This window comes from Aedes albopictus, chromosome 2 (assembly GCF_035046485.1).
Source record: "Aedes albopictus strain Foshan chromosome 2, AalbF5, whole genome shotgun sequence".
Classification (NCBI taxonomy): Eukaryota; Metazoa; Arthropoda; class Insecta; order Diptera; family Culicidae; genus Aedes; species Aedes albopictus.
Window position 1 is genome coordinate 163,696,260 of NC_085137.1, and position 25,317 is coordinate 163,721,576.

A 25,317-nucleotide genomic window follows, 5' to 3' on the forward strand; every position below is an offset into this window, starting at 1 on the left:
ATGCAATACATGACAGGATTCAGGGAGAACTCATCTCGGGAATCTGAGGAAATCCCTCTGGATTCTGGAAGATTTCTTCTGAAATCCTGAGAGAATCCATCTCAGAAAACTGGAGTAATCTGTCTCGGAATTCTTGGGAAATCCTTAATAGATTTCACGGGGAATTCCTACTGGATGAGTTTTTCTCTCTTTTCTGGGATATAAGGTCTCTCAGGTGGTGTTATAATTTTCAGCATTTTGAAGGAATCTCTCACAGAATTTAAGTTGAACTTTCAGAATGAAGGAAGAGGCCCTTCAAAAATCCTGGAGGAATTTTACTCAGCAGTATTATTAACCCTAAAAGGGATACCTGGGGTCCATTGGACCCCAGGCGCCTTTCAGATCTCGTCTTTGATGGAACACACTCAGCGAGGTGACGAAACTGAGGCCGTGAAGGTATCCCTTTTAGGGTTAAGGAATACCTATCAGAATTCTACGGAATCTCTGAATTCTAAGAAAATTCATTTCAGGTGTTCCCTACCAAGGGTGAAACCCTTTTCAGGATTCTAAGAAATTTCTGGATGATCTGGGTTGATTCTTCCAAGGATTCTGGAAAACCCTCACTTAGGATCCCACTCAGAATTCTTAGAAAATCTTTCTCAGCTTTCTCAAGAACTCCTCTCAGAATTCTTGGAGAATCATACTCAGCATTCTCAGAATTGTGGCGAAACTTCTCTTAGAATTCTGGAGGAATATTTCTTAGGATCCTGGGGAAATCCCACAGAGGTTTTTGCGTAAGATCCTTCCCTAGATTCTCTGAAAATTCGGCTTTCTGGGAAAATTCCCGATTCTGAGACCATGATTCTGGAGAATTCCTTGGGATTCTGGGGTTATATTTTTCAAGATTAATTATTGAAGAATCTCTCACGAGATTGTGAGCAGAATTTTCTAGAGAAATTTGGATTTTGGAGGATTCCTCGCATAGATGTTGTGATTCCTCTTAGGGTTCGAAAGAAATCCTTCTCAGGATTGTATGAAAATCTCAGTAGAGTTCTGTTTTCTGTATTCTAAAGCAGTTGCTCGCAAAAAAAACCTTTCTGGATTCTGGGAGAATCCCTCTTAGTAATCAGGGAAAATCCCTGATAAGACTGTGGGAAGATTCTCTAGAGGTTCTGGCGTAGTTATTTAGAGTATTCTAGAGGAATCACTCTCAGAGTTCTGGGACAACCCCTTTCAGGAGTTCAGGGGAGTCCTTTCGAAGATTCATGGGGAATGTCTTTCAGGAATCTGCTGTAATTTTTCTGTTTTATGTGGGAATACCTCTTAAAATTCCAAGGAGAATCCTTATCAGATTTTTGGAAAATAACCCGCTTAGGTTAATAGATATTACGCGATTCTGAGGATTCTGAGGAAAGCGCTCGTAAAATTTTGCAGAATACCTTTCGGGATTCTGGCAGAATCATCCACAGCATTCCAAAAGATTCCACTCAGGTATTTTGAGGGAACCTTTCTCATGATTCTGGAGTAATCCTTCTTAGAGTTCTAAGCTACGCTTTTCAGGATTCTGGATAAATTCTTTTAAGTTTCATGGGGAATTCTTCTTGGAATTCCGAAAATCTGTTTTTTGTGAGAATCTCTCTCAGTATTCCACATGAATTTATCTCAATAATGTGGAAGAACCACGCTTGGAATTTCTCTCAGGATTCTGGGAGAATTCATCTTAGAATTCTAGGATAATCGTATTCAGGATTCTGGGATAACCCCTCTTAGGATTCTGGAACATTTTGGGAGAATCCCAAGGGAGAACTTTTCTTAGGATTCTGAGACAATCTATCACAGGATTCTGGGAGAATTCCTCTCGGGACTCTGAGAAAAATCGTCTCATAGATATTGAGTAATCTCTCTGAGGATTCTAGGAAAATACTCAATGGAATTCAGAGAGAATTCCTATCAAGATACCGGAAGAATGTTGCTTTTTTAAGTTAATGTCGCTCAGGATTCTGGTGTGATCTTTTTCAATATTCTTAAAAAAATTCTCATAATTCTAAAGGAACTCCCTTCAGAATTCTAGAGGAGTCTCTTTAAAGATTCTGGTGGAGTTTCTCTCATAGTTTTGTATTACTTTATAATATCGATTCGATGTGAAAAACATCGATTCAAAGCATTCGATTAAATCGGTGAACCGATTCTGCTGATCCGATTCGAATCGATTCACAAAAATCGATGTCTCAGCCAGATTTGCCCAATGCTAAACGCAGTTGAAAGGTGGAAGCGGTATAACAGTTACTTTTATAAAGTCATAAAACTGGAAGTTACTGTAAAAATCTAGCTTAGCTAGGCAAATGAAATCTCCCACATGAGCAGCTTCTCTTATTTTTGGCATATGTTCCTCATTTGGGATATAGCCTGCTTCTTAGCTTCTATGTGGTGTCTATGGTCACTTCACATTTATTTACTGAGTGTGACAGACACGGAGATATTCTATACCCAAGAATGTCAAAAATTACTCTAGGGATTTATGAGGAATTCTGCAAGAGATGCCTTTGGAAACTTATTGGAGATTGAATAGGGATGGAATAGGAATTACTTACGGGCTTTATCCGTGAACTTCTGTAGAGGTTTCTGCAGAAACCATAAACGGGATTCCTTCAGAAATTCCGGTAGGGTTTCGCCCTGTAATTTCTCCAGAGATTCTTGCAGACATCACTCCAAGGATTTCTTCAAAGGATTATCTTGGGATTCCTTAGAGCTTTCTATAGGGATTCATTCGAAGAGATTTTCAGGGATTCCGCTTCTATGAAATGCTCCAGGAATTCCCTTAGGAATTGTGCATACTGTTGTGATAAGCATGCTTTTCCATTACTAGCGTAACCGCTCTCAGTATTACATAAGTACTGGGGGTGTTTTTGGTTTTGCATGCTTTGGACATTGAAGTGGAAAGGCAGTGAACATGGTGCCAGTTCGGGAAGAATAAGTGGCTACATATACTTGCCAATCAAGTAGCGCTAAGGTAGCAAATCTTTCGACACATGAGTAGCTACAGGCAACCAATCCAGCACAAGATATGATATTGAAGTTTCTTGATTTTATCTGTTCACTCAAGTATCAATTTCAACCTAATGTATTTTGAACCCTGCTCCATTTATGTAACTGTTTAATTGGTCAGTAATGGCTGTTTCCATGTTTGGGTAGATATTAATTCATTTTCTTCTTATCTTGAATTTCTTTGTCGAACTTCATTAATAACAATGTTGCCGAACAACCAGTTGAAACATAATAACCGAGAAGTTCGAACTGGATGTCAATTTGATGCCGTTTTCAATTCGAAACTGTCCGACTGGCTGATCAATCAATCAATCTTCCTTACTTTGTCGATTGACAACAGCTGCAATTCCCAACATTCGCCAAATTACCTCCAACTCCCTCCAAACTGAATGACCCTCAACACCATTAAAAAAAATCAATCAGCATAGCCTTCACAGAGATAGAAAAAAATCTCACTAACTTTCAACAGTTCATGATTTAGTCGTTTAAATTTCCCTCTCAGCTGGTTTTCAACAGTCGCGGTTCCCAAATTGAGTACCGTCTTTGAGGAGAAGAAGCCACCGCTCCATAGCACCGGGGAAAACCCGCTTCGATGTTCTTCGCCGCATTCCTCCGAGAAAAGTGAACACATTTGAAAGCGAAACAAGCACACAGTAGGTACGTCTCTCTCTTGTAGACTCTATGTTGCAAAAACCACAGCTGCCCACTCTCGGAGTTCCCACTTTTCATCCCAACAATCGGTGTGCACTTGAGAGCCTGTCTGTCTGTCTGTTCCCTTGTGTGGATATAAGAGCGCGGCGATAGTGTCTGACCCAATTCGGCTCCATAGGTAATTACCGGTTTTGGGGGCCTCTCTTGGCCGTGGCGGCGGTCTCCAGCGTCAGCACCGACGGGAATTGCGGATAGATATGTACACGAAAATGGGTGGAAAGCTCGTACGAAGAGTAAAAACAACTTTTGATTTCCTTGGGAGAAGGCAATTAAAAGGCTGGTTTGGAGGATGGTGAGAAGTAACAGTGGATGCAGATGGGGATCAAGGTGGTGGCAGAGAGTCTAGCCACCTGGAAGCATCATCGATGATCGTGTGTGAGCTTTCTGGAGCAAATGTGCTCTTGGCTATTTTGTTTTGGTTTGGGAGATGAGTGGAACATTTAAGGCGATGATAAGCGTTTTTTTTTGCATAAATTGTTGAAAGAGGAAGCAGTGAAAATGGTTTTCAATTTTAAACATGGGAACTCTCTATTTTGGGAAGATCGGGGCTCAAACATTCAAATGCGCAATGTATAATACACCAAATAAGCTTAGTCTTTAGTAAATTTACAGGTTCTGTAAATGTTCTGGCGATGATATCCATGTTTTCTGCAAAGCACACAAATTGACCAGATTTACTGAAACTCGTACCTCGACTGATGAGCCCGGCTCGTCGCTTCACTCCTTCCAGAGTAATGCTGCAGAGTAGATATCTGAGCCTGATAAGGTGACGTATCATAATCCGCAACGAAATCGGAAAGAACTTGGTTCACACGAAACTCTTCCGCAGTTTTACACACCCTTTATCAATGCTTAGACCAGACTGGTCAGTTTCCCTGGGAAGTCGTTCTCGTCCAAGATTTGTCAAAGCTCTGGGCGCTCGATGCTGCCGTATGCCGCCTTGAAGCCAACAAGCAGATGAAGCGTTGGGACCTGCCGTAGGATGAAGATCTAGTTCGTTGTCGACTGACTATCGATAAAGCCGGCTCAATGACTCTCTTTAAATGTTCGTAGAGTAAATCACCAATTCTTGCACACTCCATGCTTTTCTTATGAGGTGTACAACAATTGCTGATTTACTCCACCACGAATCCTGTCCGAAATACCTCTTGAAGCGCTATGCTACAGACCCCGTGGTCCTTCATTAGGGCTCTACCCCATTTGGCATAATGCCGTTGATTAACGTTACTATCTGAAACGAAATCATCACATGTGACAGTGGTTGTTTTCATCAAGTAAGCTCCACAACAGTCAGGATGACTCATGATATTCTGAACATAAATAACAACGCTTATTGTTTCTTGAACTACTTTGGTAAATACAGAATATTATTATGTTACATTACTTAACGTAGTGGCAAAAGCTTTTATCGAAAGTGTAGACCTGACCCAACTAACAATTGCAAGTCACAAACAAGCAAGCTTGCTGAATTGTTGCTTAATAATGGTAATGATAGCTGAACTAAAATTATGCTCTACACAGTACTGTTTAAATGATTTTTCAATTGAGAAAATAGTCAATGTTCGACTTTCCTCATCGGTATCAACAATGGTAAATTAAAACACTTTTCAAAAGTTTAACAAGAAATTTATTCGACAAGCATTGATTCCTTAACAAAAGAGTTTAACAAAACATTTGTCTGCATCTTATTAAGCTGATGTATCGATAAGCATATGCTCCTGAACAATGTGCTTTTCACTTGTCAAATAAACGCCTTCAGCCCGTCATTGACTCGGAACTTTGTTCGGATTATGGGATAAATCATGGCTAAAACTGTTTAGACAACCAAGTTATTTAAAAACCAAAATTTTAAGCGAATCACATAAAATTAAACAGAATAGAATTATGCAGTTTAACATTGAGTGCCAAGAGGCGTAATCAACGTAAAAATGAGGTATTTATTTATTATTATTAATCTGTAACAAGATATATTGTACCTTGATTATTATATTTTTTATCTTCCGCAGCAGCTCGATTGTACGAGACGCTTGGATCGATGCATTTGACATTTCAGTGCTGTCTTGTTTACTGAATATTGTTGCCACAGTCACCGAAGCAGTCACCTATCAAACAGCATTCAGAAATCGACACATTTCAAGTATCCCTAAACATTCTTATGCACTATTTATTGTACATAATATCAAGATCCCATAACAAAAGCGTAAATAAAAAAAAATGCTTAACGGATCTTCGATTGAGCATGAGTAGATTACCTGAACAGATGCTGTGAATGCACCATGTCCAAGACCATACCACACTACATATGGTCATACATTTTTAAAGATCGATAATTAATAATAAAAATAAAAACATATTCATATCGCAATTAGTTCGTCTGGAAACAATATCTTCAATAAGGACCAACACTTTTTGGCCGCATTCGATACAAGTTTTCTCACCGTGCGATAAAAATACTGACAGCGAAATCAGAATGGAAAACACGTGTTTTGGGTTGAACAGCAGTTGAAGTATAAGGCGCTGTTCAGTTGATTACCACGTGCTGTGCTAATTCACCACTGCTGAACACTAGTTCAGGAGTGATCATTATTGAGTTATGGGAAGATGATGTTTTGCTTTGGGTGCTGCAACTCACCATCTCTAGGATGGCGCAGATAGGAAGGCATGCGGCTGGCAATCGACAGGTCTCGAGTTCTAATCCGGATTTAGGTAATTTTATATGTAATTCTTATTTCATAATAGGTGTTCTCAACATGAGAGCAAATAATTACTCTCGTGAGAGTTCAACATTTTTGCATTTTATTTATTTTCAGTCGTTTTTGCCATAGCTTAATAACAACTTTCTTGTACATTTGTAAAACGCTACGAAAAACAAAATAATAAGTTGGTGCACAACATGATGCTTTATAACTTCTCCAAATTTGTGTGAACAAAACCCGAACATAGGTTGTACGTGAAAATAGTTCAAATGTTATTCAACATTATGCTGAATTAATTCGTCATAATGGTGCCTGTTAAATGAGTGATTGTTAGTTGGGGAATCTATGGTCTCCGGAGTAGTGGATCTGGAATATCTCAAAAGTATCTTGGAATGACTCATGAAATAACATATTATAGTTGGATGTGTAATGTTACAGTTCATTGAGAGAATAACTACTATTACTGTCAAAAGCTGAACTCATGGCTAAACTTCAGGATAGTTTGGACGACTCTGAATGTCCCAATGGTTTATAATACAATCTGGGGACTTCTGGTTGGTTCAGTAATCGCGATTGAGTATGCAACGTTGCTCAGTATAGCAGATATGGCTGCTGTTACGATTGTAGACCTGAAGTTCTGAACTCTAAGGTAGTTCGGCTAATCGGCTTTGGGACAGAAGGTCGAAGGACAAATGGTCGAAGGACAAATGGTCGAAGGACAAAAGGTCGAATGGACAAAAGGTCGAATGGACAAAAGGTCGAATGGACAAAAGGTCGAATGGACAAAAGGTCGAATGGACAAAAGGTCGAATGGACAAAAGGTCGAATGGACAAAAGGTCGAATGGACAAAAGGTCGAATGGACATAAGGTCGAAGGAACAAAAGGTCGAATGGACATAAGGTCGAAGGGACAAAAGGTCGAATGGGACAAAAGGTCGAATGGGACAAAAGGTCGAATTTTAGTAGACCAATTTACCAGCTGGTATTTCTCGCTTATAAGACAAACATTTTTGAGAAGTCTTTGTTGCCGCTCATTGAAAGAAACATTGTAGTGCTGTTATAGAAATCATATGCATTTCAGTCACTAACATTTCCATAGTAAATTTTTCCTTCTTTTGTTTGTAGGCTGTTCTTTCAAGTTCTGTTAATGTAGTATTTATTTAATGGCAATTTAGTTTAGTTTTTTGTTCGGGAATTTGTCCTTCTTAAATTTATAGGCTGTTCTTTTAACTTTTGTTAGTGAAATAATTATTGACTCCTTAGGGACTTATTTTTCAATCAGAAATTTTGCCTTCTTCTTTTCAATATCTGTTCTTTCTAACTGTACTGCAGAAACATTCATTAACTACTTGTGCTTAGTGATCATCATCTCTTGGATTGATAGGTAGATCATAATAATTATACTGTATAAGTAAACAATTTCATTTTGTTTGCTCATACAGGCGTTACGCCAAAAATTGAGAATTTTCGATCCCCCTCTCCCTGTCCTATACTAACCATATTGCTTGTTACACTTTTGCAAACCACCCTCCCCCTATAATCGTGACGTTCTTCATGGATCACCCCTATAATACCCAGAGATTTGTCCTTTTCTAATTTATAGACTGCTTGACTTTATTTAATCGCATTAATGATTGGAACTTCAAATGAGAATATTCCGATCTATGATTCATCCTTCTTCAACCCATAGGCTGTTCTTTCAAGGAATCAGAGATGGCATGCTCCTCAGTGCGAAACGTGTGAAGAGAAAACCTACACTCTACACACGACTTTCAACGAGAGCGAGGGTGAACTACGCAACTTTTTTCACACACAAACCACCCGCTCATCCTCAAAATGAGTGCTCAAACAAATGTTACCACAAACATGTTTTTTTTTTTAGTTTCTGCGTGCACATTTTGTGCGCGCAGAAAATGTGCACACAAAAATTCGTGTTGAGAGCGCACTCAGTCGTGCTTCCAGTGCAATACTGTGTGTACCACAGGAGTATAAAAGTACTTGCTTGTCTAAGATATCACATAAATCACAGACAAATAGCTGTGACACTAACGAAATTTCAATCTCATATATCTCATGATCCTGATTACTTAGAAAGTTGGTGTCTTCGGCAAAGTTGTTTGACTGGTCAAGGACTAACCGATAATAAGATTTAAGATTCAAAATTCCACCGCTAGGCGGTGCTAGTGAGCAAAACAATTTTGTTTTTCATAAATATCAGGAAAATTTGCCAAAAAATGCAACTAGCGCCGCGTAGCTGTTGAAACTTGAACTAAACGGTAATTATTCTGAAAGCTCTTGATCTACCAAACCATATTGCCGAAGACACCATCTTTCTACAAAATGAGGATGCTGATATATGCTAAATTTAAAATTTGTTTGCTCTCTAGCGCCGCCTAGTGGTAGAATTTTAAATCTTAAGTCTTATTATCGGTTAGCCCTTGACCAGCCAAACAACTTTGTCGAAGACACCAACTCTCTAAGTAATCAGGATCATGAGATATATGAGATTGACATTTCGCTAGTGTCACATCTACTTGTCTGTGATTTATGTGATATCTTAGACAAGCAGATGCAACACTGACAAAATTTCCATCCCATATATTTCAGGAACCTGATTACTTAGAGAGTTGGTTTCTTCGGCAAAGTTGTTTAGCTGGTCAAGGGCTTTCAGAATATAGGCCGTGTGATTTGTGATTTCACCGCTAGGCGGCGCTAAATAGCGTACAAATTTTATATTTCACATATCTCAGCATTCTGATTGTTTAAAAAGATGCTGTCTTCGGCAAAATTGTTTGGTAGATCAAGGGCTTTCAGGATAATTATCGTTTGGTTCGAGTTTCTGCAGCTAGGTGGCGCTAGTTGCAATTTTTTGCCAAATTTTCCTGATATATATGAAAAACAAAATTTGTTAGCTCACTAGCACCACCTGTTGGTGGAATTTGGAACCAAAATATTCATCAACTATAAGTCCTTGACCAGCTTAAAACGTCCGCTTGTCTCTGATATCACAGGATTTGATACCCCTTAGCGGGTTTTACACTTACTGGCATGCTTTCGGTTCACCATATGCTCAAACAACACTGACCCCTTTAAACACACTGCGTGTGCACTGAGTTCTGTTTTTTCTGCGTGCGCGCAGAAATTGCGCACTGGGATTATGATCTGCGGGCTCTCATTGCTCTCACGCAGCACTCTAATCACCCGCACAAAAACTCTGCGTGAGAGGAATTATGTACATTTTATTGTGCGTTTTTTTTCTCTTTCTCTTTTGTAAGGTAAATGAAACTGAAAAGTTCAGTGAAAGATGAGCGTAAATTTGCATAATTTCTACGTGACATGCCATGCAAGGAATATTATTTTCCATATTTAATCTTAACTTAACATTACTTTTTATTATTTATGGGCATCTATTTCGAATTGCAATGCGGTAGAAATTGCTACATATAAGCTATTGCAAGTTTTAGAAGACACTTTCCTATTTTCCAATAATGATTGTTTTGAAGTTGTTGAATAATTTTGCTATCACTCGTTCTATTTTTTAATCGTCGTTTTTCTGTCGAATTCTGATCACTTTTTCATGTCTTCCAATTTGTCTTTAGTCTATTTAACCTCTTTACCCTTTTAGACCTTTTGTCCATTCGACCTTTTGTCCATTCGACCTTTTGTCCCATTCGACCCTTTGTCCCATGCGACCTTTTGTCCATTCGACCTTTTGTCCATTCGACCTTTTGTCCATTCGACCTTTTGTCCATTCGACCTTTTGTCCATTCGACCTTTTGTCCATTCGACCTTTTGTCCATTCGACCTTTTGTCCATTCGACCTTTTGTCCATTCGACCTTTTGTCCATTCGACCTTTTGTCCATTCGACCTTTTGTCCATTCGACCTTTTGTCCTTCGACCTTTTGTCCTTCGACCTTATGTCTTTCGACCTTTTGTCATAGATTCATGCAATGCTTTTATTTATGGCAAAAACACATAAAGTTATTCTTGTAGATTTGAAGGACTTCATTATAGGACAGTTTGGACGACCATGAAAATCCCAAAGTTTTATATTGTCTATCCGGTTGGAATCAAGACCGACATTCAATCAAAAATTGCAATTTTCTTGGTCCACAAGTGTCGCAACTGTTTCGCATCTAGTGCGCTGTGTGGCTGACAACAACGGGAAGGATGCGCGCTACTTTTGACAGGATTAAAAAACGTCGCGAGTTGGGTCGCGTCGCGACTTGATTGTGCGAAGTCCGGTTTGGTGGCGGCCCGACAATAATAATATCTAAAGGTTTACACAAATATTTTAAAGACTTCAGATTGGTCCAGTAACCGTGGTTGATTTCGCAAAGTTACTCAGTATAACATGTTTGGTTACTGTAACAAGTGTAGATCTGAAGTTCTGAACTCCAAGGTAGTTTGGCGCACCTGGAATATCCCCATAGTGTCTAAAAGACATTAAAGATTTCAAGGGTATCACTGATACCAGTAGATTACGCAATACTATTATTTAAGGCAATAGAACATAAAATTATAATTGTGGATTTGAAGGACTTCACTAATGGCCAGTTTTGAACATCTAGAACATCCCATAATATAAAACGCCTTTTGATATTATTGACGAAGTTTAAATGAACACATATCAACGTAACTCATATCCAAAATCAGGTTTTAGAATAACTGGTATGTCAATTATTTCATTTCACCAAACTTTATGGTGTTCAGGACGTTCTAGGTTGTCAATTAAGTCTCAAATACAAATATTCCCATTTTTCCTTAATAGGGGACTCAATTTGTAAGAACTTTGCAAAAGACAGTGTTCTGTTCTATAAAATGTGTGAATTTATTCATCTATTTCTGTGTTGGATATATGACCTCTCCGGCTCCAAAAGATTAATGAGGTAGTGAAAACCGCCATAAAACTATTAGGCATTTAATTTTGGTTTTTCAGTGGTTCTATGAACCTTTTCGAGTCTGCTTGATTTAAAAATGTTACTTGGGCATATATAGCCGAAGCGGTAAACGTACGAGTATTCAGCAAGATCATGCTGAGGAAAATAGATTTGATTCCCGGTCAGTTCAGAAACTCTTCGTTATGAAAATATCCTTGACATTAGAAGAATCATTTATGAAATTGCCTCTCTAAAGAAATCTCTACAAGGATTTAAGATGAAATTCCTGAATAAATCCACGAAAGAATACCTGAAAAAGTTCTGCGGGGATATCTGCAGCAACGACGGCTTAGTGTACGGTCAGCGAACCTGTCAAGTTCAAACTAACCCCAGAATATCAGAAACTCCTCCCTCTATGAACTTTTATCCATATAGAACTTTTCAAATTTGAAATTCGTTTGGAAAGTAGATTTTTATCAGACACTTTCAATCACATCCACACCACACCTAAAAGCAAACGTGGCTTATAAATCCCTAATCCCCGTGGCCATAATCTCATCAACAGGCAATATTTGACGTTTGTTCTTTTCCAAGAAGAAGAGTTTTTTTTTCAGAAATTTGAAACCAATTATTGATTTAAAAGGTTGGATAGGGTTAGGTCCCCAAAAGAGCAGAAATGTGTTAGTTAGCAAAAAAAAAACTATTTGTTCGTTTCAAATATACGTGAAATTTGCTCGTTACAGATTTTTTTTATACAACGCTAAACGACACACACTCTTATTTTTGCTATTGGAAATCGAATGTAAGGTTGACTCTCTCTTATATATATATTGGTTAACGGCTACGTAGTCTTAAGATTTAAAAAACGAGTTTTATTATTCACCTAACGTTTCAACACGGGGATAGTGTCTTCCTCAGAAGGAAGATAAATATTAACGTTTTTGGGTAAATGTTTTGTCTAACTTCGGAATCTCTTCAAAAGTTCAACGATTTGTTGGCAATTATTTTTCTTGTTTAAAAAATTTCGACAAAATCCGGTCAAAAAGTTAATGCCGACAAAATACGATTAAAAAGTAGACAAAATCTGAGGCTGACAAAATCGGGATACAACTGTACCTAAGTAGTTAAAAGTATCAAGCGATTTCAACAGAATAATTGATCAATGATCGTATTTGTAGTAGCTTCCATAGATATGTTTACCCGAATGCTTGAACTAGTATTAGCTTGAATTCCAACAAAAAAATCGAAGGAATGTCTGAGAGAAGAGTAGTCTCTTCTGGACAGAACATCCGAATGAATTGCAAGCTAAAGTTCATTGAAACTAACCAGAATTTTTAAGATTTCTTAAAATTGTTAGGCGAAAAAAAAACGACTGAATTTTTGCAGAACCCATAAAGAGCTTATTGTACAAACAAGTAGTGTCCCTGGAGAAGGTTTTGAGGAATATCCTAGAAGATTTTCATTCAGTAATTCTGTAAAATACACATTAGAATGCTGTTGCTGAAATCCTTAGAGTCTAGGTATATTTAAAAACAAAAACTCCAGAAACAATTTTCTGAATGTGTTCAAAAAAACCTTGAATTTAGCAAAAAAATGTCTTCAAAATTAAAAAAACTAAATAGAAATTTTCGTTTATTTTTTTATATTGTATAAGAAATAATCTTGTTGATTCTGTTGACAGGTGATTTTGTACTTGAGAGTTTTTGGCATTGCAGTCTTGTAGTTCTGTTATTTCGTAAGATTTCCATCCTCATTTCTAGGAGTGTAATCAAAAACTCTTTCGGAAGTTGTCTCAATAATTTATCAAGTTGAAATCAATACTCTACTCATTCTTTCTATTTTCTTTTCTACATTCTCCGTCAAATAAACTTAAGACCACCCATGTACTGTTTGTAGTTTTTAGCTAAACAACGTGAAGCAAGACTTGACTTTGAAAAATTAAAAAAATCTCTTAAAAAAAATTCCAAAATAAAAACTTTAAAATTGATTTGGAATTTTCAAATTTATAATAATTTAATCGAATTCTTGGAAGATATTTTTAAATAAACTTCTGAAAGAATCCCATTTTTTATCGAATTCGATAAGAGGTTTTTGTTTTCTAAACAACAAATAAAATAATCCTCTGGAAGTTTTTTAGAAAAACTGGCAAAGCGTTCTTTTCCATTCTTTTAAACTTTATTATGTGATTTTGTTGAGAAGAATAAATTTCATAATAAGTTTCTTCAAGAATTTTTCAACTTATACCATCGTGAATTCATTCAAAATTGTTGTCAAAAGTTCATCGAACCGTCTTACTGAAATTTCAATGAATTTTGGTAATTTCCTAAAAAAAATCTACGAAAAAATCCTATCATTAAAGATATAATTCTAATGGACCTCTGTTCTGATTTTTTTTATAATCATTATCATCTGTTCATTTAGAAATTGCTCCGAAACTGTTTCGCAAGATGCCCCAATTCCTCCAGAAATTCAGTCAAATATTTCTTTGACTAATGCTTGTAATGACATGTCAAAGAATATTTTCTTTCTTGTATATCCCATGCAGTGGGCTCTGTTCATTTTTTTTGGATTTAAAGGTATTTCTATCTTGAATTATTTTCTGTATCCTGGAAATGCCAGAGAGTTTAATTAGGTATCACATGACCTGGAGTATTGATACTTAAGATTACATTACGTTCCCTCTAACGAAGTTAGTCAAACGAGCGTCCGACCACATTAAACGCTCAACGCATGCTGAGCTTGCATCGATCAGATGCAGAGATGCCAGATTATTTTCATCAAAAATCTGTATCAATACAGATTTTTCTGTATCGCTGTGTTTGAGGGTATAGCTAGGGCCGGATCTAAGGGGGGGCCGGGGGGGCCCGGGCCCCGGGCCCCCACATTTTAGGGGCCCCCACAAAACCCTTTTTTGGTTGCTAACATTAGCTTTATTTTTCATATTGCTCAAGTACTGTTCGAAAATAAGGAAAAACATTTTTGATCATCTCTCCGAGGGGCCTCCACATTCGCTCGGGCCCCGGGCCCCCACAATCCTTAATCCGGGCCTGGGTATAGCAGACACCGGGAGTTCTAGATTTCAATAGAAACTAACAAAAATGTACTTCTTTTTGACGATTTTAATTTTTACTGGTATTTATTTTTCTAAAACATGTGTGAAAATGTACAAATTTTTATGAATTCTTCAAAGTTAATGTAGCAATTTACAAAGTTTACATTGAGTTCATTGAAAATTACTTCAAATTTTATGCTTTCTGTAGAAATCTATATCACATTTCAAAAATCTGTATTTTTCTGTACTCTGTATGTTGTCTGTATGGAAGGTCAAAAATCTGTGTAATACAGAAAAATCTGTATATCTGGCATCTCTGATCAGATGGTCGTTGACAAAGCATGTGTCAGTTGAGCTTCAATTGTCCATTTTACGGGCTGACTTTATGAATGAAAGTTTGACAGGAGGTAGTGTCACTACCACGTGAAAAGCAATATCATCATCAACATTGTTGTCGGTTCGTAAAATGTATATTTATAGGTTGTTGATATTTTTCGGTGATTGCTACACACTAACGCCTCGATTTATTACGTTTCGGCTTACTCTTCTTCAGCCATCATCAGATTTGTCCAAATCGATACACTCGCCACTAATGTGGCTCTATTACTGAGTAAGCCGAAACGTAATAAATCGAGGCGTTAGTGTGTAGCAATCACCGAAAAATATCAACAACCAATAAATATACCATTGGGTGGTGACTAAAACCCTACAGAATAGGTTCGTAAAATGGCTCATATCAACATGTTGAAAACAATACACTCGCACTACAGTCACTATAAACACAGTCTGGCGGATAGAACTATCGGAGCCAATTGAACTCGACATTTTGAGAGAACTTAAATACGAGAAGAGTATGGTATGCGTAAAGATAATAAATTTATGTTCTGAAAACACAAGGTCTGTCGAAAGCTTGAACTTTTTCTAGTGTTGGCAGAATGTACTCCTGTTGCCAGTACTTAGGATTTTCTATTTGCAAGACTGTACATATAGTGACTATAACTCGCACTTGTCATTCGTAGGATCGCAACATTGAGGAAGATTGATATTGACATCTATAGCCGAGAGGAGAGATGATGTTACAAAAGACGGAGCTGATTACGGTGGTGCTTCGAATCCAGCCTGACTTTTTTTTCCTTAAAATCATAACTTGTTCTGTGGCTTGATTGGTTATAGCGTGGGGCTAGAGATACAGAATCGTGAGTTCAAATCTCACCAAAACAAGTGGTGTTTTTTTAAGTTTCCCTTCCAAGAGAACGCACATTGCCTATAAATAGTTCAAGTATTTACGGCAGAATTTCAGGCAGAAAAAGGCGGTGAAGTTCAAGAAAGAGTGTTTGGAAATACAGTTGACAAACGGCATTCGACCAAATGGTTGGATACCTTATTTTGCATACAATTCGGACGAGACCAAGTGTTTTATAATTAATCGTAATCAATTGAAAGCGTGTATGGAAGCACCCCATGAGATATTTATACTGAACAAGCTGTCAAGCAATTGGATAGTTGTCAGAAGGTGGAGTCTAAAAATCGATTTGTCGTTGTTTTAGGTATATCAATATGAGTGCCAGCATCTTTCCTGAATTACAGGTTTGCTCTTGGTATTCGTGACTGTTCTTCCAAATAGGTATCGTCAAACCATGACAAAAATGTTTTTTTAACGGATGTTAGTACCTTCGCAAAAATAAATGCACTTGAAATTGTTGCTGGGCGAGTATTATCACCACATCTGAGGTCTACGCTTTAGCCATGGATCTATCTGAGTTCACTTGCAATTGCGAGTCAAATAGGCTTGAGACTGTTTTGGAGACTGTGATGAAACCTAATAATGTGTTTTAGATTTTGTGACTGGCTTTGAAACTTTTCACAGCAAATTGGGCCTAAAAGTTTTGCATGGAAGAGCGTGTCAACTTTTTGAATTAAGAATTTCGCCAAATGTTAATGCATTCATCATTTAACGTGAAGGATGCCCTGCCCATCCCAAGAAGTTCAAGATTTTGACAGAATCATGGATTCATGTTAATAAATGAATACATAACTAAATAAATAAATAAATCTGGAGGTAAGGATGTCTGAGAGATGCACTTTACATCGTTACACATGAATTAAGCTTATATCTTATGTACATAGAGCCAATGATCAGAACATGCAAGACCAAGAAACGCTTTGTGATGGCATCATTTGCGCCTCCATAAAAGTGGATTAGGTACTGCTTTCCAAAGCCTCTAACACCGGTGGGAGGGCAAATCAAACATCCATTTCAGTTAACCCATCAAGCCAGAGGGCACCGAAACTAACCTCATTTCTCAACTTGCCAGCCAACAAACACACTAATCGAGCGCCCGCGCGCGCTCCAATAATCAGCTGCTACCTAGGTACTCGATTGCCGTGTTGCTTGCGCTACCATTTCGTCCAAGGAGCCAACCTGCCCTTTGACCAATTGGGCTGCTACCTCTACCTATTCGGCGAAGTGTGTAGCAAGCGCACCAATTTTAACAACTCACGATCGTTTGTTTTTGCGCTTGTTCCTTGAAAAAAAAAAAAAGAAACGCGAACCATTTAACAATAATTGCTGCTACACAGAGAAGCCTGACTGCTGTTATCGTTTCTCCATCCTTGCGAGTTCTTTCACCACAACGACGACGACAACGATGGCTCAAAGTCGAACAAAGAGGTCCTAAGAAGTTGGACTCGCTGTTTGCGGTAGAAACGATGCACTACCGTGCTTTGAATTCCAATTCGAATCGAACGAACATCAGCCGGTAGATGGTACCAAGACGTAGCTATTAGGACACGTGGAAAGATTTGAACGCCCGCCGTCTGACTGGACCGAAGAAAGAGACGAACCTCGCCGGTTGCCCTCCGGTCTCTCTAAATGGGTTCGATTCAGTGGGTCAGTAGACTCAGACTCCCAGCTTCCCATTGTCCTCCTGGCTGTGGCTCCTTCTCACAGGCTGAACCGGTCTCTCTGACCGGGTCAGTCCTACCTAATATAATGCAACTCTAGTGGCCGATGAAATGGGGCTCTATCTAGTCGTGTGGTACCGTACCTGAAATAGAGAGGAAAAATACAAAATCAGTTAGGTTGTCGTACGGTAGACGATGTGCACATGACGATGCGCGATGTCTCTGTGGTGACCGAGAGCAGCACTGGTGCAGCTAGGATTAGTTCTGGAGGGGGATCACGAAGGATTTGCGACATAAGAATGTATTGGAGACTTGACTGCTTTCAAAGATATTGAACATACCCCAAGTCACATTTTTAACTCAAATAGAAACGAAAAGGTAATAAGATACACCATAAAACAAGAACTAAGCAAGGATAAAGCTAATAGACTTTATTATGCTTCTCAAAACCACTTTAAAGTTATTAAGTTATTGAAATGTTGCTTGGGAGTTCCAGAGCATTTTTTATTCAATTCAATGGATTTGAGGAAACCTTAAAACCATCATAAAACCATAAAAACTGTTAAGTTTGGCACTCGACCTCTGACCTCCTTAAACAGGTAATTTCAAAATGCATCCAGTGGAAAGCAACAAATTGGATTTTTTTCACTTATTAAGTTCTTTAGAAGTGCTTTTGAAAGCCATATTAAAAAATTTTGGTTTCATGGCGAATTTAAGAACTTTCTTGAAACTATTTGGCTTTAAAGTGTTAGTTTGCTATGAAGATATTGAATTACGTACTATCTTCAATACAATAGCAACGCCTATGCTCTGAACATCGCCTCTTGGAGAACTCTAACGTGAACGACGATAAACGACAAGTTTTTAAAAGCTAGTTACAACTCGTTCGATACCTTTCGTGTCGCCTTGTCGTTGTCCGGTTCCCTCCGGTCGAACAAGAGCCACCTTGAAGGAGAGCAACTTGGCCAGCAAGTCCGGTCATACGTACGAGGACAACGGTTAGCTTGGCTAGGCAGCATGCTATTGGATCAAGCTTTGGTTCAAGCCACGGGGACGAGGAAAATCACTGTTTCGTTGTTGCTTTTTTTCTTGCTTTCATTGAACTTTTGTTGTGCTGAAAGGCCGTCAATTCATTCGTCTCCATAAATCCCAGTAAATATATTTTAAGAAACTGATAAACACCCCAAGTCACATTTTTTAGTCAAATAGACTAGAAGAGGTTCGTAGAACCACCATGAAGCCAAAATAAAAGGTACAACTCTAATAGAACCACTCTCAGATCACAAAGAGAGAAAAGTAACTCCCTTCCCTTAGGTGAATAACTCAGTGCATTTCTTTCGCTCGGCCAGTAGCCTCTAGGAAAAAAAGCAGAGCAAAATCTGGTCGAAGTTGCGTCACTCGTATGCTGTGTAGATGCATGCCAGCCAGTTCACCTCGGCAGCCGCCGCCGTGGACCCCGGTACTAGATCTATTTAAACTAAATTGAGTGAGAGAAAAAGCTGCGGCTGGCTGGCTGACTGGCTGCAGCAAGAGAAAACGGTAACAGCATCAACCACAGCACAGACAGGCAGCATCTGTTATAGCCGTTTGCTACCGATGCTGCATCAGAAATTGTAGCAACCAACAACGGCTGCTGACTCTGGGTCCACGTAACAGCCACCAGCCAGCACAGGTCTTCCAAGCGCTGTGGTTGTTGTTTCTTGGTCGTAATGTGGTGCAATGGAATAGATAATTGGATGAATGAATTTCGGGGACTTATGATGACACAATGCGGGAATTAGGTTTGTGGTTTGGCATGCTTTTTTTCTACGTCGAAATTGATTGATAACAGTGGAGCAGAGCTGGAGTTTCCCAGTGCAGCTGCCAAGCGGAGTTGAGAAATGCCATTTAAAGGCCAATTTGTTCGATATTCAACGATTCAGTTAGATCAACTTGCTGAGCTTAGCTTAGCTTAGCTTAGTGTACATCTCAAGTAACTTTTTAAGTTTTGTTCTGCTCTATAAGAGATCTTCATGACCAATTTTATAAAACTTTCAATAAAACTGATTTATACATCAAAACCTCTTGATAACCTCTTTAAGAGCATCTTCCGGTTAACCCTTCAGGACGCGCGCCGTTGTAAAAAGTACAACACTGTCAAAAAACTTCGCTCGTCGTAGATAGCGCGAGCGCGGTGCAGTTTCAGCTGTTTGATGGCGCACGTCCTGAAAGGTTAAGTGGACCACTCTCGGAGAGGTTTTGCAAACCACATTAAGAGTAGAAATAAAACCGTTTTAAAACCTATTTGAAAAATGTTTCATTCTCAAAAAGAGGTTATGATGATTGTTGTTTTTTTTTTCAACAAAAACTATGACAGCTCAAGATGCAGAGAAGCTTCTTCGATGGCACGTAAAGTTCAGGAGGATACATCATTCGTAAGTGGAAAGCGATCATTTCAAAGTAATATTTTAGTAGTTGGGGTGTTGGTAGTCTTATGCGCATTTAATTTTACCGTGAATATTGGGGTTAGGGAAAATAAAACGAAAGCAAGTTTACTTTTATGATGACCACAATAAACCTAGCAGTGTCGTAGTTTCTGTTTTTACACCAACAGATGTCGTTACTAATCTAACGGATCGCCATCTGTTGAGAGTTTGAACAGTTTTATTGTGGTAATAATGATTGCCAGAAGTTTTACATATCGGAGAGTATTGTTTACTGTTAAAATCTTCAAGTATACTATAAAACATTTCATCAATGGTTTTCATAAAAGTAGTCATAAAACTGTGAGTTTTACTTATCACTGTGATAAAACCCAAATAAAAATCAAACAAAACCAATCAGCAATGGAATTGTTATTTGGGATGTCAATGGATGCTCCTCCGTGATTGATCTGAACAGATTTCAATTGCACTGAGATCCAACTGAATAAGGAGCTGGGATACTCCACTTATTTTCAAAGTGCAATTTAAGCAGCTCATACATTTTGGATCAATACCGGCGCCGGCCAAGTCCTTACAATCAGATGGGAATGGAAAGGAATGTTAGAGTGTGATGGTTGTTGCTACTAGAGACCGAGAGCACTCTGTGCCCCCACAATCAACACGGATGTGGTATTTGTTAGTAGGGTAAGATGTGAGATGTGGATCAGTCATGCAATCCATGGATAGGGGGTATAGATTTATTAAGGTGATAGATTGTGTGTGGACTACTGTGAAGGAGTAGTGGCACAGTTCGCTTGGTTGCATAACTTGTAGGCGTAATATGATAGATTGATATGTTGTGCTGTGAAAGTTGGAAGGAAAAGAAACGGCGTTTTCAACCCGTTTCTGTTCTAGCAATAGCTTTGAACATACGAATATACATGAGTTGTATATGTAGATAAGAAAAAGACAGAAAATATATAGAAAGATACAAGGTAGGAGGAAAGGGACAAGCCAGGGATTAACCCAGGACCTTCTGCAAACAAATCAGAAACGGTAGTCACAAGACCACCAAGCCCGTCCACTCCAGTCTCGAGAGCAAATAGGTGAAATCGTCATATTTCTATGATGATCAGCCCCATACTTCCTCTCATTTGAATTCTCACAGAACTGTTGCTCAAACAGGGCAATAAATTTCTCACAGCCTCATCGTCGCTCTAACTAAACAATCCCCGACATTGGGGTCCACACCCAGAGCCGTAGCGTGGGGTTGGCCAGGTTGGCCCCCGCCAAGGGCGCCAGCCTCTTAGGGGCGCCGAAAAGGTAAAAGGCTAGAAGGAATATTATGATGCTATTGTTTTCTTGTATGTTACCAAGACTTCAAAATATCTAAGATTGATCGAGTGTTTTTTACATTACGTTATTCTCAAAAATTCGTTCGCTAGATTATTTATCATGAGGTTACCTGGGAATTTAGCTTGTTTTTTTTACTTTGGAAGTTATTTTAGTTGTTTTTAACGAGCAAGCAAAATCAATAAGTTTTCAAAATTCTAGTGAAAGTTTTTCTCTGAAAATTACTGGAAACTTATTTATTGACATATTTTAGAGTGTTTTTAACAAGTATTTTAAATGAAAGATATTCAGACGACGCTGTTCATTCCCTTCAAACAAATAAAATATTTCGGGAATTTTTTCATAAATTTCACCAGGTATTTCTTCGGATTTTTTGCTGGGCTTCTTTAAGCAAATCTTTCAAAAACTATTTCAGAATTTTCTCAAGAAATTTCTTTAAAAACATTTCAAAGAATTTCTCCAGAAATTCTCTCAAAATCTTATATTAAAAATTATTTTAAAAAAAAGCAAATAAAGAATTTTTCTGGAGATTCTTACTAAAAATTCTCGAAGAATCCCTTTAGGTTTAGGTTTTCAGGAAGTTATCTAGGGATTTATTCAGGAATCAGTCAAAGGATTCCTCTCGACATTTATACATGGATATTTAATAATTTCCTTCAATGGATTCCTGCAAAAAATGTGTATAAGGATTACTAAATAACCCTTCAATAGATTTCTTTAGTAATTCCTCCATGGATTCCTATGAAAAATTCTGTAGAGATTTCATTAGAAATCACTTCAGGGATTCCTTCAGAAGTCCCTCTGAGAATGAATTATTTCAGAAATTCTTCTAGGAATTTTTGAAATAAAATCTTATATGAAACTGTATCATGCTTACTAGGGATTGATCCATAAATTTCTGCTAGAATTACACTAGAAAACTTTTCATGAATGTCTTCATAAATTCCTCCATAAAATTATAAATTTGGAATAATTCAGAAATTTCTACAGGTTTTCCGTTAGAAAATCTGCAATTGACTTCATCCAAAATTTCTCCAAAGCTTTCTTCTGAATGCCATTCATAGATTTCTTCAGAAATTCCTCCAAAAATTCCTCAAGAAACTTTTTCAGAGATTCCTTCAAATATTCTGCCAAGTTTTTTTAACTCTTCTAATCTGCCCATAACTGCATATTTGTAACATTTGCAGTTTTTGTCAATATTGAGTTAATACCGGGGCTCATATCCAAATCATCAGTACTTTCATCTACCCAAATAAACTTTACAAGTTTGTTCTACAAAATGTGAAAAAAATACCAAGTCGTTTTGTCTCATTATCAAATATTCACGAATGTAACCGCATAACAGTCACACTGGGAATACACGCTGGCCTCATAGCGCGCCACCAATCATATTTTGCTCCAATATTTTTTTAAACTATTCGCCCATCATACAAGAAGAGCTGTAGAAGATTCCATTGCAAAATGATTAACTTCGAATATTTGCCGATTTTTTGAAATTTTGATCCTTTTCCATACTAGTGCAAATTGAAAACTTTGAGCTCAATTTTCTCCAATGCCTACTTTTGTCGAATGTGACTGTTATGCAGTTATGGGCAGTAATGGTCCTCTACAAACTATTACGGGCATTAGCATATCAGGCATTTCTTTACGAATTGCTCCATGAATTCCTGCAAAAAATACTCCTTAAATTCCATTCAGAATGCTTACTTAAATTTCTTGAAAATTTTAATCATTTATTCATGCGGATAAATGCAGGAATTCCTCCGCAATCTCTTTCATAATTTCATTCAATGAATCCAGCAAAAATTCTTCTAGAGATTTCAACAAAAACTCATCCTTCAGGAATTTCTCCTGGTATTACTTCATATCCATTTTTGTCTAATGATTTCTGAAAATTTTCTAAGAAATATTTTGATTGAACTTCAGAAGAAACTTGTGGTGAAGTTATTAGGAAATTCTGGTAAAACCAGTTGAAGCTATAGCCAAAAAATAGTAAAAACGTTTGAGGATTTCTGAATGCTCCTGAAATTCAATTCAGTATTTTTAAAAATAAAATTAAAAAAACTAAGATTTCCTTTAGAAATGTATGCATCATACATTTTAAGAATTTGAAATGTCATTTTTAACTATTGTGCTGGTCTAAGTATGATTCTTGAAATGCAAAATCTGTTCGTACTCTTTGAAAACTTCGAAAACGTACACATAACTTTGAATAAACAAATTTAGCAAAATAATAATGTCTAATTGTCGTGGGGCGCCAATCTGGATGCTTGCCAAGGGCGCCGTGGGACCACGCTACGGCTCTGTCCACACCATTTGGGGTGTCGTCAACAGCACGACTTCGATCGCACCGGAAGTTATCTGTTCCACGAGTGGACCCACCATCGCCCCCTCGAAAAGACCTGAACAAACAGACGCCGCCGAACGCCGTCGACGACGCTTGCTGTGCCTGGTACAAAGCTAGCTCTTGTTTTATGTAACCTGCTACCTACTAGCAACCACGCCGCCAAGAGTCGTGGGGTTCTACTTCTATTGGAGGATGACAGTGGCGGCGGCGGCGGCGGCGCGGTGGTACTATAGAGTATTGTCAAACAGAGAGGTTCAGTAAGTGTTGGTGGCGGTTTCCCAAGAAAATACGCCACCACGCAGCCGCCGCCACCGCCACTGCTGTTGCCGTTACTGGCTGGTTGTTACTAAATGAAGTGGTAATAGTCCACCTCCGTCCCGTTCGACCATCCATATTGGGGGGCTGCAACAACAACAGCAATAACAACGAACGGTATGGGGTGCGCAGGTGGGTACGCGTCACAAACTGGTGCATTTTCGTTCAGCAATAGAGTATCTACTGTACCAACAGCAACCAACCAACAGCAGCTCAGACAAACGCTGAAGTTGCAAAATTTACACATGGAGGAGTTGGTGTTTTTTTTTTATTTCGTTTGAGCTCCCGCCTCTTACATTATTGAAGGGCTGTAACTACCATTTTGTTGGTAGAGTTGTTTCTCGTATACAACGGTTTAAGCATAAACTGCTGTTCTTTACTCGATATTGAGGAAAAGAGATATAAAAAGGAAGAGTTTTATAACAAAAGTTTGATGATGATGAACCTGAGCTTGTTAGTGGAATACCTGTAAGTAAAAAGAAATTCGTGTTAAGTACTGTTCCTTTGAATTCCACTAAGAATTCGCATCCTTTGACAGATACTTATTTCAACCTCAATTGTAAGGTCGTCTTCGGTGTCATGTACTTCAGTCATGCTTAAGGTGACGATTTTCTGAAAGCCCTTGCCAAATAATTAAGGAAAATTTCTAAAGATTTCGCTGAGAATTCTTTGAGAATGTATTCTTTTCCATACAACCACATCTTTTAAAGTTTCTCCGCGATTACCTCCAGAGACAATGGTTTTATTGCTCTTTTCTGGCTATACCAATCGGCCAGTATGTCTGAAATAGACGTGAAAACTTGAAGATTTTTTAAGGCAAAGTACGTTTAATTGGCGAATTGAGAGATAAATTTGTAAAAAAAAACTACCACTCGTTTTGGTGGGATTCGAACCAACGACTCCTTATCACTAGTCTGGCGCTTTAACCAACTAAGCCACAGAACAAGTTACAATTCTGCGAAATAGAAAGTCAAAGAGGATTCCAAGCACCACCCTAACCGGATCCGTCTTTCAGAACTTCATCTCTCTTTTCACCGAGGACCTAGGATCGAATCCCACTCCCGACAAACTCCCTAAATATGAGTTCTTCCTTCGGAAGGGAAGTAAAGCGTGAGTCCCGAGATGAACTAGCCTACGGCTAAAAATCTCGTTAATACAGATTGAAAAAAATATCATTCTTTCGGCTCTTAGATGTCAATCTCCCGCACTTTCGTGGCTTTCTATTCCGCAGAATTGTAACTTGTTCTGTGGCTTAGTTGGTTAAAGCGCCGGACTAGCGATACGGAATCGTGGGTTTGAATCCCACCAAAACGAGGGGGAATTTTTTTCCCAAATTTATCTCTCAATTTGCCAATTAAACGTACTTTGCCTAAAAATACTTCAAGTTTTTACGTCTACCTCCAAAGACACTGCCGGAAATTCCCTTAGAAAATTGTTTTAGTTTTTTTTTTCAATTTATTTTCGCAATTTTTGAGACGTTTGCAGGAATTCCGAGAATGATTTCAGCAAAAGTTGATTAAAAGATACCTGCCGGTATACCTCAAGAATGCATTCCTGTCCATGTATTTCTTTGAAAACTTCTCAAGCGATTTCTCCAGAGATTCTTCTAGGAATCATTGTAAGGTTCTCTTC

General features: G+C 38.2%; 1 protein-coding gene across 8 annotated transcripts in view; it reads right to left on the bottom strand.

Annotated features, from left to right (window-relative positions):
• The window catches only part of LOC109417137 (lipase 1-like), a 533,887-nt gene that overhangs the window by 439,622 nt on the left and 68,948 nt on the right, over positions 1 to 25,317 (bottom strand). Inside the window, exon 2 of one of the 8 annotated variants that reach the window (XR_009997542.1) lies at positions 17,246 to 17,411. The exons of the other annotated variants lie outside the window; for them this stretch is intronic. The gene's annotated coding sequence lies outside the window, so the exon portion shown is untranslated. Of the gene's footprint in view, positions 1 to 17,245; positions 17,412 to 25,317 lie in introns of those variants that run through there. 8 annotated transcript variants of the gene reach the window in all.